General features: G+C 41.9%; 1 long non-coding RNA gene across 1 annotated transcript in view; it reads right to left on the bottom strand.

Annotated features, from left to right (window-relative positions):
- LOC144753435 (uncharacterized) overlaps positions 1 to 8,117 on the bottom strand; it is a 43,393-nt gene extending 35,276 nt beyond the window's left edge. Inside the window, exons 1-2 of the long non-coding RNA XR_013594358.1 lie at positions 8,011 to 8,117; positions 7,816 to 7,912 (exon numbers count right to left, since the gene is read on the bottom strand). This is a non-coding gene — a long non-coding RNA (uncharacterized LOC144753435). The remainder of the gene's footprint in view (positions 1 to 7,815; positions 7,913 to 8,010) is intronic.
- Positions 8,118 to 17,932: the final 9,815 nt, after the last annotated feature.

Genomic DNA, 17,932 nt, shown 5'->3' with positions numbered 1-17,932 from the left:
AGGAAAAAGCAAAAAGTTTCGGGGTGAACCTGCCAAAAAGGGCCAGGTCCAACAAGATCTCAGTCAACAAGAAGATTGCTTTGCTTGGTGCAACTAGTACTTTGAAGATCGTTAATTGTGTATTGTAAAATGACAAATCTGTCTTGCTGTAAGTTCAAAGGCATTTCTGTCAAACTACATTGATAGAAGTGGATCTTTGAAGCAGACATTATTAGGTCAGTGTGACTCATTGTTGTATACAGACTAGATTGTAAAAGTGGGGTTAATTTGATCTGCATACACATCTATGTCGTCATTTGACATGCCATATATGGCCCAATTTAGATAAAATGTTGTAAAATATTGGACTGTCGGAATCATCGAGGAAAGATCCTTAAACTTTACCTCAGAGCAAATAATCAAGAAGGCAGAATCCCAGGGGCCGTGTGACAGCGATGCGCTTATATGAATGGTTTCCGGCTCCTCTCATTGCAAGGGGTGACAGGGCTAGAAGTCCCCCAGTGGTGCCTCTCTTTGCACGGCACTCCCTCTTGCAGGTTGGTAGCAAACAATCAGGCAGGTAGAGTTTATGGGAGTGGCCCATTTAGGGTCACTTGGGTCACTAATGATCACCTCTCAGCCTTCCATACCAAATGAAGAGTCGGTCAGACGGTAGAGAATACAAACCAGTAACTGTTTATTATATAGACTCAGAGAGGAGCTCAGTCTGCCCAGTCGATGGGAGTGTTGCAGAGGGACTGAAATCGATAAGTTTAGAGATACACTATGTACGCTTCATAACTGGGCTAAAACACGCCCATAGTGGCATTCTCCAAGCAGGTGCTGCTAAGCAATGGAAGACAAGAAAAAAGGGTCTAGGCACTCGTATCTTACACAAAGTAGCAAAGTCCAAGGTTAGGCCAGCCGAGCCCATCCCCAGACAAGTGGGAGAAGGCCTCTATCTAGTGAGAAAGGTATGCGTTAATAGGAACAGTGTACTCATTATGGGAACAGGGCTATGGCAAAAACAAAAGTTAGACTGGAACATTTCTCGGACTTAAACTAACTTAGTTTCGAACAGCCTAAAATGGCGCCTGCAAAGAAAATGGCACAGCAAATGCTAACTTACACAGGCCAATGAGCAAACATGAACATTTTTATTCTTACAGACCCTCCGTTTAGCATGAGGTAAAACATTTTCTAACGGCAATAAAGGAAGCATTAATCAGTAAAACAAGAAACCACAAACAACGATAGCAGGGAATCCTTAAGAGTATTCCATATTTTCAGCATTGGGGTAGGAAACTGTAAGATGGGAAGAAGTCTCAAGAATGCCTTTGTCACTGTTCATAAGGTCATCTATTTCTTTCTGGACCATAACTGCAGTGTTTGTATCATGAATCGATATCTTCTGTTTAGGGGTGGAATTGTGGTGCAATAGGAGCAACAAAAGGGGAGGCACTGAATAAGGGCACAGCAGAGCACCAATATCACAATCATGTAAATCACCTTTTCAAGAATCCAGCCCCAACTACCGAAGAGAGACCAACTTCAATACCCACTTTCCATCCACTTGACATTCTCGAGGATATTGAGAATGTGCTTGGTAATATTCTTTTCCACATTCTTGATCCCATCCACACACTGGTCTCCCACTACTGCGCATACACCACCAATCTTGCCTAAGATGAAATGAACCACTATAATTATTGACCTCTAAATCGGTCACTCCCTCACAGAATTCTTTGGTCAAGGTCCTTTTAACCTAACGGACATTAGGTTTAGCTTTTTTTACAGGGTACACCTAAGGGCAACACCATCCCAAGAGCCACACTGTCTGTTGCATTACGAACATTGGAATATGTACCGTTAGACAAAAAGTAACCCCGGGTGTGCATAGATTGGTATTTCATAATCTACTGCAGCATATCTGGTGTTCATTCCAAAAGTACTTGGATCTTTGTCATTCACTAAGGGGATCATATTTTCGTATAACACTATTCCAGAACAATTGATGCACAAAGAAGTGTCCATACTATTCACGATAGGACGATAGGGCAACAAGCAGGCTAATAATCCACCAGTGTGGCATTCTGTTCATCCAAGTAGAAGTTGTCGCAATATGTGTTGTTATCACAACCTGGAAAACCCACTCCCAGTGGCTTTCTGTAAACAAGGACCTGGATAGCCAAAACCAAAAACTCCCTTAACTTCTGTAATTACGATGGGCGAGTATATGTATAGTTTACAAGTGACAATGGGTATGCAGTCCAAAAACTAGTGATAGATTCAGTGGGGTAACAAGCTGTTCTTTTTCCAAAGAACCTCTTATGTGTATCGAGAAATTGGGACTGCTCTTTTATTTCGCTTCGGGGAAATAACTCTACCCGTATTAAGTAAGGTCACATGGTAATCACTTTCCAAAATCCATGACACTCCACACTGTATTATTAGCAACAAAAGGACAAGAGCAACAGATGTTATTTTCTATTTGCGGGTCCACATCATGTTATGCTGGACAATAAAAATGACTGGCTGCTCCTCCTCAGCAACCAGTCTACCAAAGGGATGCATAACGAATGATAACGCAGGCATCAGAATGCTAGTAGAATATATAAGTACCCAGTGTCCGTCAGAGCCTCACTGGTACAGGCTCCTATTTCCATCAATCAGTTGGTGCTCTTGAGCATATGCGGTGGAGCTTGCTCTGTCGTTAGCTCGTATCCCACATCGATCAAGATGGTATACCTTCACAGTATACTTCAGTCTTCCTTAACTAATGTTCAAACAACTAAAATAAAGTGAGCAAACGTTCTACACTAATTCCATTGGTACCACAGCTCAGTACAACCTATCATACACAGTCCATCCCTAATCTCTTTTCTCCTTGGAATATGTATCCCTCAGCCGAGGGCACAAACTGTTTCTGGTAGCCCCAGGCACAGTGTGATCTATGAACAAAGGCTCTTGAATAGCTTGTATATCTGGGGGAACAGCCTCATTCAGAGGGTCCTAATTCTCCTTGTCCAAGTGGCTCCGCGTTAGCTTTGCATCACTGACAGGAACAAACCTGGGGACCTGTTCACGCTCAACATCCCCCACTACATGCTTGACCTACTGATTGTAGGGCAATGGCAATGGAATCCGGCAACAATGCAATGTGTGGACCCAATTCCTATGGCCAGCAACTTTCACAGCAGTGCGTGTCACCAATAGAACATGTTCAGTCCCCTTCCAGCTCAGCTCCAAACTTTTCTTCCTCTGAAAATTCTTTATAAAGATTTGCGGCCAGATTCATCAACGTAAAATCGGCTCGCAAAGGGCCAGATTCTGAAAATCTGGCCCTTTGCGAGCGCAATTTTTGCATTTGGGATTCATCATCCCAAATGCAAAAATCGCTATTATAGAATTCGCAATTTTGCGAGGAATTGCATTTAAGGAATCTCTATTTGAGATTCCTTAAATGCAATTCATGAAACATTTAAAAATTGCGAATTCGAAATTTTGGGCCGCTATTTACCGTGAAGTCAAACCTCGTGGTAAATAGCGGAAACTTAGAAAAATACACTTAAGTGCATTTTTCTGAATTGTATGTTACACACACACATGTCCTTGGGAAATGTGTGTGCGTAACACCAGCGTCCAATATCATTTCAGGGGTGCAACAGGGTGTCCTTTGGACACCCCTGCACCCTTGAAATCGCAAACTCAAAATGCGAATCGCTAATAGCACATTGATATGTCTTCCCATTATTCCTTATTTGCGATTAGCAATTAGCTAATCGCAAATAAGGAAGCTGTAGGAATCGCAAAATAAATTGCGATTTGTACATGAATGCCGTTTTGCGAGTCTGTAATAGCGATTCGTTAATAATCGCTATTACAGACTCGAAAAACGGGACTTTGATGAATCTAGGGGATAGTCTCCAGGTTCGATGTCGTGGCTGGACCACTCTGGTATAGGAGGTAGGGAGTCCCTTCCCTGGATTATGCATCATGCAAACCATACAGTATTTCACCAAGTGTGCGGCTGTCTTAGAAGTATTGTCATTTTGCCATACAGGCTCTAACAACTTACAAATGCCTTTTGCACTAATATGAGCTGGACCATGTGCAATAGTAACCACGGGACGAAAATATGCATCTGGTAACATCTATCTCTGTTTCCCTGATTTATCAATCCAATATCCCTCTTCATTCAACTGTGCTGTACTTTTCTGCAGTTCTGCTAATTCCTCCATTGTGGCTTTACTCTGTATCTGTTTTACACTTTCAAGAGTATCTTCAAACATGCCAACTTCAGGGACCCACCTAGCAGTATCTGCTACAAATATTCTTTTCATCTTTGTTCGAGACATTTCCTTAGCTGTCAGATTGTCAAAAGCATTTCCCCTACCCACATCATCAGTAACCTTCCTGTGGGCGCTACACTTAACTGTAGCCAATTTCTTGGGGATCGCTAAAGCAGACAAAAGCCTCAATATAAGGTGCCCATGTTGAATCTTGGTGCCATAAGAAATAAGGAACCCTCTCTCAGCCCAGTATCTGCCAAAATTATGCACGAACCAAAAGGCAGTAAAATATGTTAACAACCAGTCCCTTGCTCAATTCGCAAGCTTGAATAAGGGCAGTAAGCTCATCAGTTTGAGCTGACTGGTAGGGTACCCACGATATCTCTACCACTGTACGCAACGTAGTGACAGCATAGGCTGCTGTTGTGGTGCCATCTAGTAATTTAAAACAAGAGTCACCAAAATATAGTTCTCCTTGAGGGTCAGGTAAGGGGACATTAGTCAGGTGTACCCGCCCTTTCGTCTCTCCTTCCATCCGGAAGATACAATCATGTTTGTCAACTGCATCGTTCTCAGAAGGGAGGGGTAGTAATGTGGCTTGGTTCAGATTAGCATATCTTTTGATCGTAATATGTTTAGCAATTAAGATCAATTCATAGCCGGTGAGAGGTGCACTGGTGAGGTGCTGTGTCTTTGTCTTATTCAAAAGTATGTCCACAGCATGGAGTACCATAACTATGAGGTCAGTATCAAGTAGGAGTCCAGCCGACTGTCTGATTGAAGTGGCTACAGCAGCGACCACACTCAGATCACTCGGGAGAGCTCTTGCAACAGGATCAAGCACAGCAGAAAAATAAGCACAAGGTCTCTATTCATCCCCAAAATGCTGTGTTAGAACAGAGAGTGAGCAACCAGCCATCTCATGTACATAGATCACAAACGGCTTGTTGTAATTAGGGGTGCCAAGTACTGGAGCCAAAGAAAGTGCAGTGTTCAATTGCTCAAAAGACTGCTGACACTCAGGCGTCCAAAGAAAAGCTCATGCACTTTAGTTGTTAAAGCATGCAAAGGCTTAATTAGCAGAGAATAGTTAGGTATCCATTGACGACAGCAGGAAGTAATACCTTTAAAAGCACGCACATCTTTTTGAGTTTGTGGAATGGGCATTTTAACAATGGTACTGATGCGCTCAGAGGTCAACTTCCTACCCTCCTTTGACAGCAGGTGACCTAAGTAGGTGACCTCCTGTTGACAATACTGAAATTTAGAAATAGGAACTTTATGTCCATGATGAGCCAAATGCAACGACAATTTAACTGTACTATCGCTACAACCTTGTTCGGTGTCAGAAGCAATAAGTTAGTCATAGACATACTGCACTAATACACTACCTGGGGGAAACAAGAGGGAATCCAACTGACCTTTTAATGCCTGGCTATGAATACTCAGACTTTCCGTATAGCCCTGAGGAGCTCAATGGAATCTAAAAATCCTACCAGCTAGTGTGAACCCGAACAAATATTGAATGTCTGGATGAATAGGAATACTAAAGAATGAATTTTTCAAATCAGTAACAGAAAAGAATTTAGCATTAGAAGGAATCATTGTCAAAAGCGTAGTGATATCAGGAACCACTGGAAACTGGGGAACTACAATTTTATTAACCTCAAGCAGATCAATCATAAAACGATAAACATCCTTATGATCATCGGAGGAGCCTGAAGGTGTCTTTTTAAGAATCGGAAGAATAGGACTATTGCAAATATTAGCAGACGTTTCTTTACTACTCCCTTTCGTATCATATCCTGAATATTCTGGAGAAGGGCCGTTACCCCGCCTGAGGTATTTTATACTGAGGAGTGCAAGGCAAAATGGCATGATCTTTAACCTGTATCGAAACTGGCGGCATATGCAACAGCCCTCCGTCTGAGTCACCTGGTGCCCATAAAGTTGGTGGTACTTCAGGCGGGAAGAGGCGCATCATGAGACAAACATAGTGTAATACCTACATCTGGGCCCATGGTAGGATAAACACCTGTTGGAGAACAATAAATAGTAGCATGCAATTTATTCAGCAAATCCAAACCCATCACATTTTCTCCACAATTAGATGTCAACAAGAACGGGGACTCCAGAGTAAAAGGGCCAACAGTCAATGCAAGAGGACTTGAGATGGGGCTTACAACCAGTACACCTGAAAAACCTACCTAAAGATTATTGTGGGCAGACAGAGCCGCTCCAGGCACCATATGTCGAGAATTAGAGCTCTGTGTGGCAGTGTGTCCTGCTAAAATTCCTTAGTTGAGGCTTGCAAGTCCACTGTGACATAAAGGCCCCACTGATCAACAGGTATCTGGACTGGTCCCTCACCCTGTCCCTGGCTGTCCTAACTTTAAGATACCCATGTCACCTCATCCGTATCATAATCATCATGATAATACTGGCCATCACGCGGGTCATCAAAATAATTGTTATCAGAATGACCCTGTTGAACCACCGGGTTCTGAACTCTTTCAGTCCCACAACCTCTTCCACGAGAACCTCGCCCTCTAGGAGACCCAAAATAAGGTAGGAGCGTACTATATTAATGTATGCATAAAGTACAATCAATCTGAATTTTTTTAATAACAATCTTTCCGATGAATCTTGTTTTCTTGAATATTCTTTATTTTCTGTTTTAGTGTAGAAGTCACAGCATAAACAACAGCCGACGCGTTTCGCCTATGTCTAGGACGCCATAAGGGCTGTGAATACAAGAAATATAAACAAAGAATCACAAATACAATCAGAAATTTCAAAGCAGACACTTTCACTATATATACCATAGGACCACATGTATTTGAAGTAGTTATTAGTCTTTGTTGAGATCCAAGTACATAATGCATTCATACATAAATTAAACTCTAGACCCACAGTTTTAGCCTGCAATGCTACAATAATTGCAAAAAACATAAGCAAACAAATGCATTTCCATATACAGAGACATTTTAAGACCAATGAGACAACATAGTGTTCCCTATCTATTGAACACTCTAAATAGCCCTCGTGAATTCCAAAGTACATCCTGTGTTCACATGTGGGGCGTAATTGCCTACTGTGGGAATGGATGGAACATTAAAAAAGTATCTGAGAGGTACTGTATGGGAAATTGAAACCTAAAGTTGAAAAGCATAATTACTATTATATCCACTATCTATATCACTATCCTCTGTCTAATTTACTATTCAAAAAACAGAAGTTCACATTATTTTCAAAAAGATGCTTTCAACTTGGTTGTGATGCTTGTTAATTCATAATGTATGAATCCTGAGGGCGACGTAAATGAATGATTGTTCGATCTATAAACATAATGATGACGAATAAATGTCAGTGTGGTTCTTCTTATTATACCTTCCAATCATCAAGAGAGTCCTCTTATGTAAAAGAGGACAACTCCTGCTGCCCTAACTTCTGTAAACAACACCACATAAACTGTTGGCCTTGACCCTCTACTGCGGGGAGTCCCACTTACATTCGTAAATCACAAATTACTGTCATTACTCACATAGGTGAAGTCTTGCCTTGATATTTCAAAAGAATTCCTTTCTACAAGCGTTCCCTCTTCGAGGTTTCTATGGCCAATGCTATACAATAATCATTATCTGCGAGATAAAAAGTATAAGTCCAAGCCTCGCCCTCTAAGTTTCACTACTTGTGCCTGATCACAATATTCTCAATAAGTCCCCCCAATATGAAATACCTTAATGAAGTGCTGACAATCCTCCCAGTCGCCAATGACACAAGACAAATTCTATTAACTGTTCCATATGACAAGAAGGGTTTCCGCCTTAACATTCTGATTCATTCTGCACCAAGAGAAAACAAACAGAACAGACAATCCCTTAGTACCTCCGAGATAAAAGCACAAAGTTACCTCCTCTAACTAAGTTTCTCGATCCTTTCTCACCGTTAAATTTCACCGTCGGTCCTCCAATCCGCACCCATGGCCCGATAATTCCCGAGTGCGTATTCTGTTACATGTCACCATCTATTTAAAGAACTCATCCTCCAATAGTGAAATGCCTCATTAACCTCAATAATTCAAACCACATGCGCGGTCTGCATGTTCCCTCACCGGTCCGCTACTATTAGTTTCTGGTACAAATTTTTCCTCATTTCCTGTCTAAAGACCACCTCCACTCATAATCTAATGCCTCATTGGCCCGATTGATTATAACTCTGTGCGCGGCCTACATGTTCCCTTTCAGGTCCGCCACTATTTCTTTCCGGTAGAAATATCCCTATTTCCTGTCTGCTGATCATACACTTATCTCTCTACTCCTGATTGGCTCTGGCCAGATATACCCAATTCTGATTCGTCCCCGATAAAATTGGTGGTGACCTCTGTTCGCAAAGCACAAAAAATAAACGTGACGTTTCCCTAATATTCTAATATTCTATTTACAATTGTCGTCTGCCAAAGAGAGCCTTATACCAGAGGGTGTCGGCTCTTTTTAGACAACGACAAGCCATGAATAACAACCACCTGTCGCTGAGAACTACGGATGAAGTCCTTGAAATACCAAATGTATGATGACTTTAGCCAAGTGTACCAGGATCACATAGCCCATAGTTAAAAAACACATATTGCTAACTACCGCTGACAAAGTCTTGGAATATAAAATGTATAATAACTTGCATAAGCTGTCAAATGTTAGATAACCTATGAATTTGTTGCCCTTTGCGTATTAGCAACAACCGAGATGGTTCCCTCAGTGTCTCAACCACTAAATTTCTTCGAATACCTACGTCCCACAGATGTAGCACAAGATGTGACCGGAGTAGATTATGCTAAGAAGTAATGCAATTCCGAATCCGTGTTAAGTCCATGTTTGACCGATCTACATTTACTAATCCATCTGGCCTCTGTTTGTCTAATGTATTGCAATCAACATGAGTGTCAAACAAATGAAAAATGAACAACAGAGGATGAACCACAAGACCAGTTGTGCAAATAGACGGTGTAGAAATTTGCACCAACTGAGAGTTCTGAAATTTAGTAAAGAGATAGGGTGCACGTGCTTAGTGTAGAAAAAGGACCCTCAGGCACCAACTGAAAAAGTCGGTAGCCAGTTGTCTTCATTGGGTCCCTAAAAGTTGGAAAAGAAACTGAAATGGTGATTGAAAAGGTGCTTAAAAAGAGTGTGGGCTACTCATCAGACAATAATTTTATTGAGAAGGTAGCTCTAACTCTATTAAAAACAGTGAAAAACAATGGACTGGTGATTGGTTGAGTTAGCTTGAACCAATAAGTCCTCACAATGGTGACAAATAAACAAAGATGGTCAACATGTTTCTGCTAAGGAGCCCAAAGTCAGCTCAGCATTCGTCAGGACCAAAACACTCATTCATACTCCTTGGTGGGCACTCACTAAGGTGTCCTAGCCTAAGGTGTAGAAAAGGAGAGAGAAATTTTTTGACTAATACAACCTGATTATTATAAAAGTTCCTATGATGGATGAATCTCCATGAAGTCTCGCCTTATTCAGGGAGATAAAAAATCTGAAAAAAAGAGACAAACAAATCTGTTTTGAATGTAACTATTCTGTAATTATCAAAATTCAGTTTATCTAAGCAAACGTGCACATATATTCCCAATTGATGAAATTACTTCAGAAAATTATACTATTGAATATACAGGGTACAGTGCCCAGAAGAAGGCTATCTCATTATATGAGTTCTCAAACAAGTGCTCACTGTTTATTAGCCTATAACAGAGGACACGCAAATCATATTATTTCTGCATGTTTAAAGGGTAGATACCTAATTCGTTTTTTTTTTCTCTGTTTGTCTAATCCTGAGATCCCAATCACCCCTCTTACATGTTGAGCCACATTTTGTATACCATGAAATTTAAAATTCTTCGTGGTGCTGTGCTGGCTCTCCATGTGTGCATACAAAGGTGATTTTGTGTCACAATTTACAATAGCCCGTCTATGCTCCTGTATTCTTATCTTGAGTGATCTCCTTGTACTACCTATATACACGTTCGTACAGTCACAAATGATGGCATAAGTCACTCCCATGCTGTTACAATTAATGAACTCATTGAACCAATAACATTTCCTACTATTATACGAGAAGTTTTTAATTTTGTTCAGACCCAGTGTACATATATTACAGGACCCACACACATAAAAGCCTTTTGGTGGTGACGGTAGCCAGTTCAAAGTTCTAGGGCTCTCTGGTTGTACATAATTTCTAGAAACTTTCTCTCTGATAGTTTGACTTTTCTTATAGGTCAATCTCGGTTTTTGACCTCTCAATGTCACTAGGCCTGGTACCCCTTTAAGCAAATTCCAGTTTTTACCCAGGGCTTTTCTAATCTGATCTCTCTGTGTGCAGTAGGTAGTAACAAAGGATAATCCCCTTTTTTCCTCAGTTCTGCTCTTCTGAGTCAATGTGGATTCTCTACTTATTTTAGACACTCTTTCCCTGGCCCTTGCCAAATCCTTGTTAGCATAACCTCTCCGGCTCAATCTATTCTGTAGATTGTTCAATTCATCTATGCAATCTTTTTCGCGACTACAATTTCTGCGTACCTGAACCATCTCCCCATAGGGGATTCCTGAAATTACTGAGGCCGGGTGAAAACTATCTGCCCGCAGTATAGAGTTTGTGGCAGTCACTTTCCTAAACAATTTACTGGTGATTCTATGATAGAAAAAAATAAATAACAGTCTCTATAGCCCACCTATCACAGCCGAAGTACAGGAAAACGTGTCAATTAGCAACCTGTGAAAAATGAGGGAAAAGATAAGATACCATCATCATCAAAGCTTCATTATCAGTCACTAGGATCTCAAAAGTACATGACAAAACACTACATAAAACATATAAAATGCATAGGGCTTGAATAGTACACTAGTAGTAATCCTGAGTAAGATATCAGAATACAATTTCAGGGAGACGATATTAAAAGAAAAAAACTAATATACAATGAAAAAACCCTTAAACAATTTAATAAACAAGACAAGACAAAGAGAGATAGCAGCAGTTACATCATGGTAACAGCAAGGGAACAAGAAAATCCAAAAGGATTAGCAGCACAATCTAGTCCTGGTCATACCCTGTTAAAGTCCTAGAGCTGAAGACACCAACAAGTTATGACAAGCAATGCTAAGGAGGAATGGGCAGCATGCTTTCAGTAGTTTCTTGAGATAAATTGAGAATACAGGACGCTATAAACACTTTTGATAAGGTACTGTGGAGGGAGTTGAGTTACCAAGAGAATAATGTACAAGTGTGTCAAGGGAAATGAGGACAAAAAAGAGGAATATTAGAGCACGAAACACAAGTGTGAGTGATGAACTAGCCATAATCAGAAAAAGCTGAAACGAACAGTGGCAGCTACCAACTATGGAAAGTGGTGAGGCAGGCAAATGAGCGGGTGTGTGCAAGCATGCAATTACATTCAATACATTTCTGACATGTATTACATTATCGTTTTAAAGTTAAAATCTTTAACATTAAAACATTAATGTAAAGCATGCTGGTGACTTAGTGCACATGAATTAAATAAACAACGTAAAATAAAATATTCACTGACCTTGCTGCATGTCCTTTCCACAGTCCTGCCAACTCCCCTAACTAATCCTTGTGCTGCTTTCATGCTGGTAATCAGCATGAGAGAAGCGCCAGGTTTGGATGGAGTGGGGTCTCTCAGCGCTCCCAAGAGCACTGGAGGCTTTTGCTTGCTCTTCACCCAGCTGTCTAAGACAGATGGGTTAGAGAGTTTTAAATTGTGCATGTCTGGCTGGCATTCGCAAGACATACAGCAAAAATGGCATGCACACTTTAAAGGTAATATAAAAAGTTAATAGATAACCTTTAGTACCAATTTATGTTTAATCTCAGAGGGATTTTTTTAGTGGGGAGACACTCCTCCGCCCTAATGCCCTAATGGAAGAGCCGATCCTGGAAACAAATGGAATATGCTGCCATCCAATGCCCAGTGCCTGGGTGAGTCTTATACAGCAGTCATCCCCCTTTCATCCAAGACTCCTGATCCTAATCCAGAAGAAAGGGTCACATTATTCTTATACTAGTTTTCACGTGCCTTCTATCATACCTTCCACGGCTGACCCCTTGTGTTTATTAATCAAGCCAGAATCGCAGACCTCGGAGTCTGAATACTACAGTCTCACGATATTCCTTGAAATTTCTGAAACGTGAATGATGCCAATGGTATGAACTTTACTATTAGAAACTACCGCCAAACTTTATAGCCAAGCACAAACATGGAGGGGCAGATTTACAAGCCCCGTGCGCCTCATTTTTGCTGCCGTTGCGTCACTTTTGTGATGCAGCAGCAGCGCAAATCCTGCTCCATGGTGCAGGGGTACTTACAACGTGACGCACCTGGGAGATGCGTCACGTTGTAGTGCCCTGCGCCACCTGTAGGCGTTCCTGTGCAGGGGGAGGCGTTCCTGTGCAGGGGGGGGGGGCGCGGAGGCGTTCCTGTGCAGGGGGGGGGGGCGCTCCGGCGCAGAAACGCCTCCTAAAAGTGGCTGAGTGAAATCTACAAGATTTCACTCAGTCACTTTTAGGCCCATGCTGCGTCAAAACCCTGTGCCTGTCTGACGCAGGCGTAAGGATTGACGCAGCATTAACTAGATAGGGCCCCCAGAGCATTGCTGGAGCTGCGTCGTGCTTGCGACGCAACTCCAGCAATGCGTCACTTTTACGGCACAGATGCGTCACGCATCTGTGCTGTTTTTGCACCATGGTGCGCCGCACTGTAAATGCGGCACATCCATGATGGCGGAGCTGTGGCGCACAATAACTGGCGTATCCCTGCTGATTTGCAGGGATGCGCCAGTTATTGTAAATATGCCCCGGAATGTTTAAGCATCATAACTGCTAGGAGCTAGCAGCATCGTTGACAAAGGGATCTACTCAAGCACTCCATTGTACCTGGCCAATAGGTAGAGCTTTCCAGTTGATCCAATAACATCTGAAGCAACAGCATTGCTGGACTGGAGACCAGTAACTAGAGGAAGGAAAGGACAAAAATAAGAAGCCTTTCCCTGCTTCTCACAAATGATCCTCATCTCCATACTCGGAAGAGGTGTGGCGCCGCAGCTAGGGCAACTGACTCCAGAATCTTGGGATCACTGTTCGATCCCCGGCACTGGTGGCAGATTAGCCTAGCACCATGTGACTCCGGGCAATAGCTTGCTTAATCTTCCTGACGGCCCCCAGCGCCTAGAGACCCTAATGGGTGATTGTGCGCTTTACAAATGTGGATTATTATACTTGTGGATTTCGGGCAGGATCCCAGCCATCTCTATTTCGAGAAGGAGCTTAAGACCTTTTGATTCAGGTTGTACATTTTTCTGGCATAACTCTCCTGTTACTTGATTTCTCTTAGAATATTCACCCTCGCTCTTCCTACAACTTAGTAAGGCCTCTCTCCTCTCCAGTCTCCTTTTTACACTTCATCTGTTGTGCACAGCACTCTTTTCCAGGCACCGTTGATTTTCAATGAAGTTCATGTTTTTAAAATGTCATGCATGTCATACATGCATGAAGATATTCATATGAATATGTACATCCATATGCAATTATAGTTGTGGTCTATTAATCGATGTTCCCGTGAAAAATCAAAAAGATAGGTAGTGATTTGATAACATTATTTTGATTTAATTCTTGTCAATGTGGAGGAGAAAGTACAAATAATGCATCTGAATTTTTTTATAGTTTACAAAGATCAAACATCATGTCAATCAATGGGTATTTCAAAACTTTGACTTGCGGGGGAGGGAGAGCATGAAAACATTTGAGTTCTGACAAAATAAAGTTGGCTTGAAGTTCACCTAAAGGTTTCTTTAGGACTGTGTTGACAGCTGCATTATTCCATGGTTCCAGAAGGTGGCTGAACTGATGAAGATGTTTAGGATATGGTTGTTAGCACCCAAGTATTGGTCAGGATCAAGTCTTAAGTCAATCACCCCAAACTTACAACTGGGATCCTCGATATCCTGTGGCGCTTCGTCATCAGGTCGTCATACTTTTTCTACCATTTTGGAATGATCTTTAATAAAAGTACAAGTCATTTATCATCAACTGTCTGGTTCTTACTTATCAGTCAAGGAAGAGAAGTTAAAGAAGTTTCTAAAACCTTTATTTATCTTTAAAGGAGTAATAGGTTTTTGTCATTTTTATTAAGATTATTCCAATTACAGAAATATTGAGAAGAGGTTGGATTAGTGACAGCATAAATCAACAGAGTGATCGAAAAAGGAATCAGTCCCTATCTATCTAAAGAGCCTAACCTGCCCTGCAGACACCCATGGAGAGTCTCTTCTGGAAAAGAACAAGATTTAAGGAGCATAGTTAAAGTATTTAAATTCCCATAAAGAGTTGTTTTGGAAACGCAGCCGAGTTCCTCATCAGCTGTAGTAGTAACAGGTAAAATAAGGTCAGAGAAAGAAAAATGATCGCAGCAGTAACATTGATCAAATATAAATGAAGAAAATCTCCTTGAACAAAGAGTCAAAGTAAAGGAAGGTAAAAATCTCTCTCAGCAGTAGCTTTCAGTAAAAGGAACAGAGGTCATAATGAGAATAGAGAAACTAATAATGCTTCCCTTCTATCTAAGTACACAAAATTATAATATGAAAAACACAAATAATGTATGAAAATTTAGTAGGTGTAGATCATCTTCAGCCAATGGAAATCACTTGTCTGATGGTGACTTCGCTAGCCGTTGCTTTCCCTCGTGATTGCCATGGTAAACATTCTGACCAATTCATAGTTAAACTAATGTTGCAGTTTTAGATAAATGGGATAAAGTTCTCATGAGAACCTTCATACCTAAGCTGTTAGCTGCTACCAATATCCAGTTGTGAAAATAAAGGGCTAGTCAAATGTAAGGCAATAATGTGGCAGTGTCCTGGTAAATCATTCATATTATTTATCTAATTTGTTCTTAATTTAGACTTTTCATTATAACGACAGCAAATTCATTGTAAAAGAAGGGTGAGCTAATGTGGGCGTGATGAAGCAAAAGAATATGAACGTAAAGTTAGCACATTCTTTGGTAGGACACTGGTGCCAGGCAAATTATTCTAAAGAGACTTCAATTTAGCTGTGAGCAAGAATCAAAAGGAAATATGGGTTGCTCCTAGTCACAGAAACACATTGAAAACAATAGCCTACTGCATTTTTAATTCTTACATGTTATAAACAAGTGTCCACAAAACACATGTTTGTGTTTATATTTATGTCAGTGTATTTTATGATTGTTACAGCCCTGATGAAGTTCCCATGGCACTAGGGGAACGAAACACGTTGCTGTGCCTCTTTTATGAAAAGACGAATACGAATAAAAGAAGAATTTTCAAATTGAGTATATCGACTCCGCTTGAAGTGCACCTTCCTTTTCTGTGGACATTTCAACTCTTATGCATCCCTTGGCAGCGGGTGTTGGGAGTGGTTGTACCACCATATACTTTAAATTACAGGAACATATGTGCTTGACCCTGGTCTGCTGCTGTGTCTCTTGTGCTTTATGTTATAAACAAGTCCATTTTTCCTACATGTGATTTATTTATGTAGTTTCTTAGCAGTGTTTTAAATGCATTCCAAAGCAAAAATCTAAAACGTTAACGCAAGTCCTATTGGCTTAATATTTATTTCTAGCAGAGGTGAGGGCCTGGCAGATAGGGATTTCTCCTTTGTCGAACGCATGGTGGGGGTAGAGGGCCGCCTGAGCCCCAGAGTGAAAGGTAGTCGGGATGTTTGTGATTTCCTCTGTGACAATAGCATCATATGTGATTGTGATGGCTTTCTTTATCACTAGGAGAGTTTTGGAGAGGGTCAGGGGGCCTGGTTGCAGGCAAAAGTTGCTCTATATCATAGTGATTTTGCCGCAAAAGATGATCAAGAGGTTGTTGCTCAAATCTTGTGCTGGTTTGATGTTTCCAGTGACTGCTGCGAGTGTGGTGAAGTATTTGATTATTGCAAAGATGTTGTTTTTGCTGTTGGAGCTGGGGATTATTTGTAGAGCCTTCCACTTGGTTTCTGTATTCTGCTGGTGGTACCTCATCGGGTGTCTTTAAATGTGCCTTTTCTCACTTCCCCATTTCTGATTCTCCATTTCCGTTCCAGTTGTTTGCAGTGCTGCTTGGTCATTTTGGGGTCTTCTGTGTACTAGCTGGCTTGTATTCTGGTATGTGCTGTGTTGCTTCATTTCATGTGGGCCAGAGTGTCAGGCACAGTTGCTGATCTACTTGTTGAAGTTCTCTGTGACTCATGCCAGGATGCCTTTGGTTTTCAGTTTGTTCTCATGCAGGGCAGTCTTCCCTTCCACCTCTGTTAGATTGTTCCAATGCTGGTGTGCTGGGCCAGCTGTGGGAGCTCTTCTGGGTTGATTGATATTGATTGAAAAACTGACAATGGCTTGGTCTGTCCAGGTGACAGGTCTTGGTGTATTGATAAACATTTTATCTAGCATGTGACTCCATTATGCGTTGGGTTAGTCCCAAGATCCTGAGTTTTTATGGTTTCTAGTTCACTCTCCTGGACATCTGTAGTGTCCTCCAGTGAGTCCACCCTATGTTCCAAGGCTGTGACATCTTGTTTGATCTCCTGAAGATCCTTGGTGGCATACTCTTGAAGGTGGGCTGTATCATTTCTGATGCCTCAACAAAGTTCCTCCATAAATGATCTGATGAGTGGGGACTCCATATCTTCTAGGGCCTTCTGTGTGTAATTGCTCCCAAATCCAGCCGTTGCATGCTGGTGAGAGTCCAGGCGCTGAGCCGGTGACTTGGTGAGCACCTCCTTTATGGTGGTGTCTTTTTTGTTCTTTGTTGTGGCCATGTTTGGGGCAGGGTCGCAGCCTCCAGCTATTTGATAAATCACCTTCTTGGCAGGTGGGCAGCCCCAGGTGGATGTATTCTCAAGCTTACCATCCCCTTGGTGAGGAGTGACGTTGAGGCAAACACTGACAGTGGTCACCTCCATGGACATCTCCGTGCCTCTCATGGGTCGTCCTGTGGCCCACTGACAGTGATGAAAGGCAGCGTATACCTAAGTGACGCTAGCCCCATCTCCTTCTTAGTGCCCCTCAGTTTCAGCATGTCCACTGCGGCATAAGAGCGATATTTCTGCTCACTAATTATGCTGTCCATGTCCCAAGGGTCACACATGTATACTAAACAAGCAGGAACAGGCTCCATGTCAACTTCCACTTATGGGTGGTTCCACTCCGTGGCATAACCCACTAGCCTAAAGCACATAATCCCTGTTGTGGCACCTTCGATAATACAGCAGTTTATATCTCTTAAATGATGCAACAGTTCGTGGTCTGGGTTCTTCTCCTGCCCCCTTCACTCAGCCTGTGTATCTGTATGTGGAGGACTGGGCCCTGGTCTTCAGTTTTGCCGTACTGTGCTTTCATTTTACATGAGAAATGCAGCTATTATGCCCATGGCCGTCATGTCATGCCTTGCACCCTTGGGGTATGCCACAGCTTGAACTCACAGGCCTGGAAGTAATCTGCCGTGGCGTTGACCCCTTGGTGATCAGGAGAGCCGCACAAGTGATGGAACAGACTCCTCTGCTGTGTAGCCCAAGTTTCGTTCACCCACTGGCCGCCGCCGCCGCCGCAATCT

This window comes from Lissotriton helveticus, chromosome 5_1 (assembly GCF_964261635.1).
Source record: "Lissotriton helveticus chromosome 5_1, aLisHel1.1, whole genome shotgun sequence".
NCBI lineage: Eukaryota > Metazoa > Chordata > Amphibia > Caudata > Salamandridae > Lissotriton > Lissotriton helveticus.
This window is presented reverse-complemented; position numbering and strand designations above follow the sequence as displayed.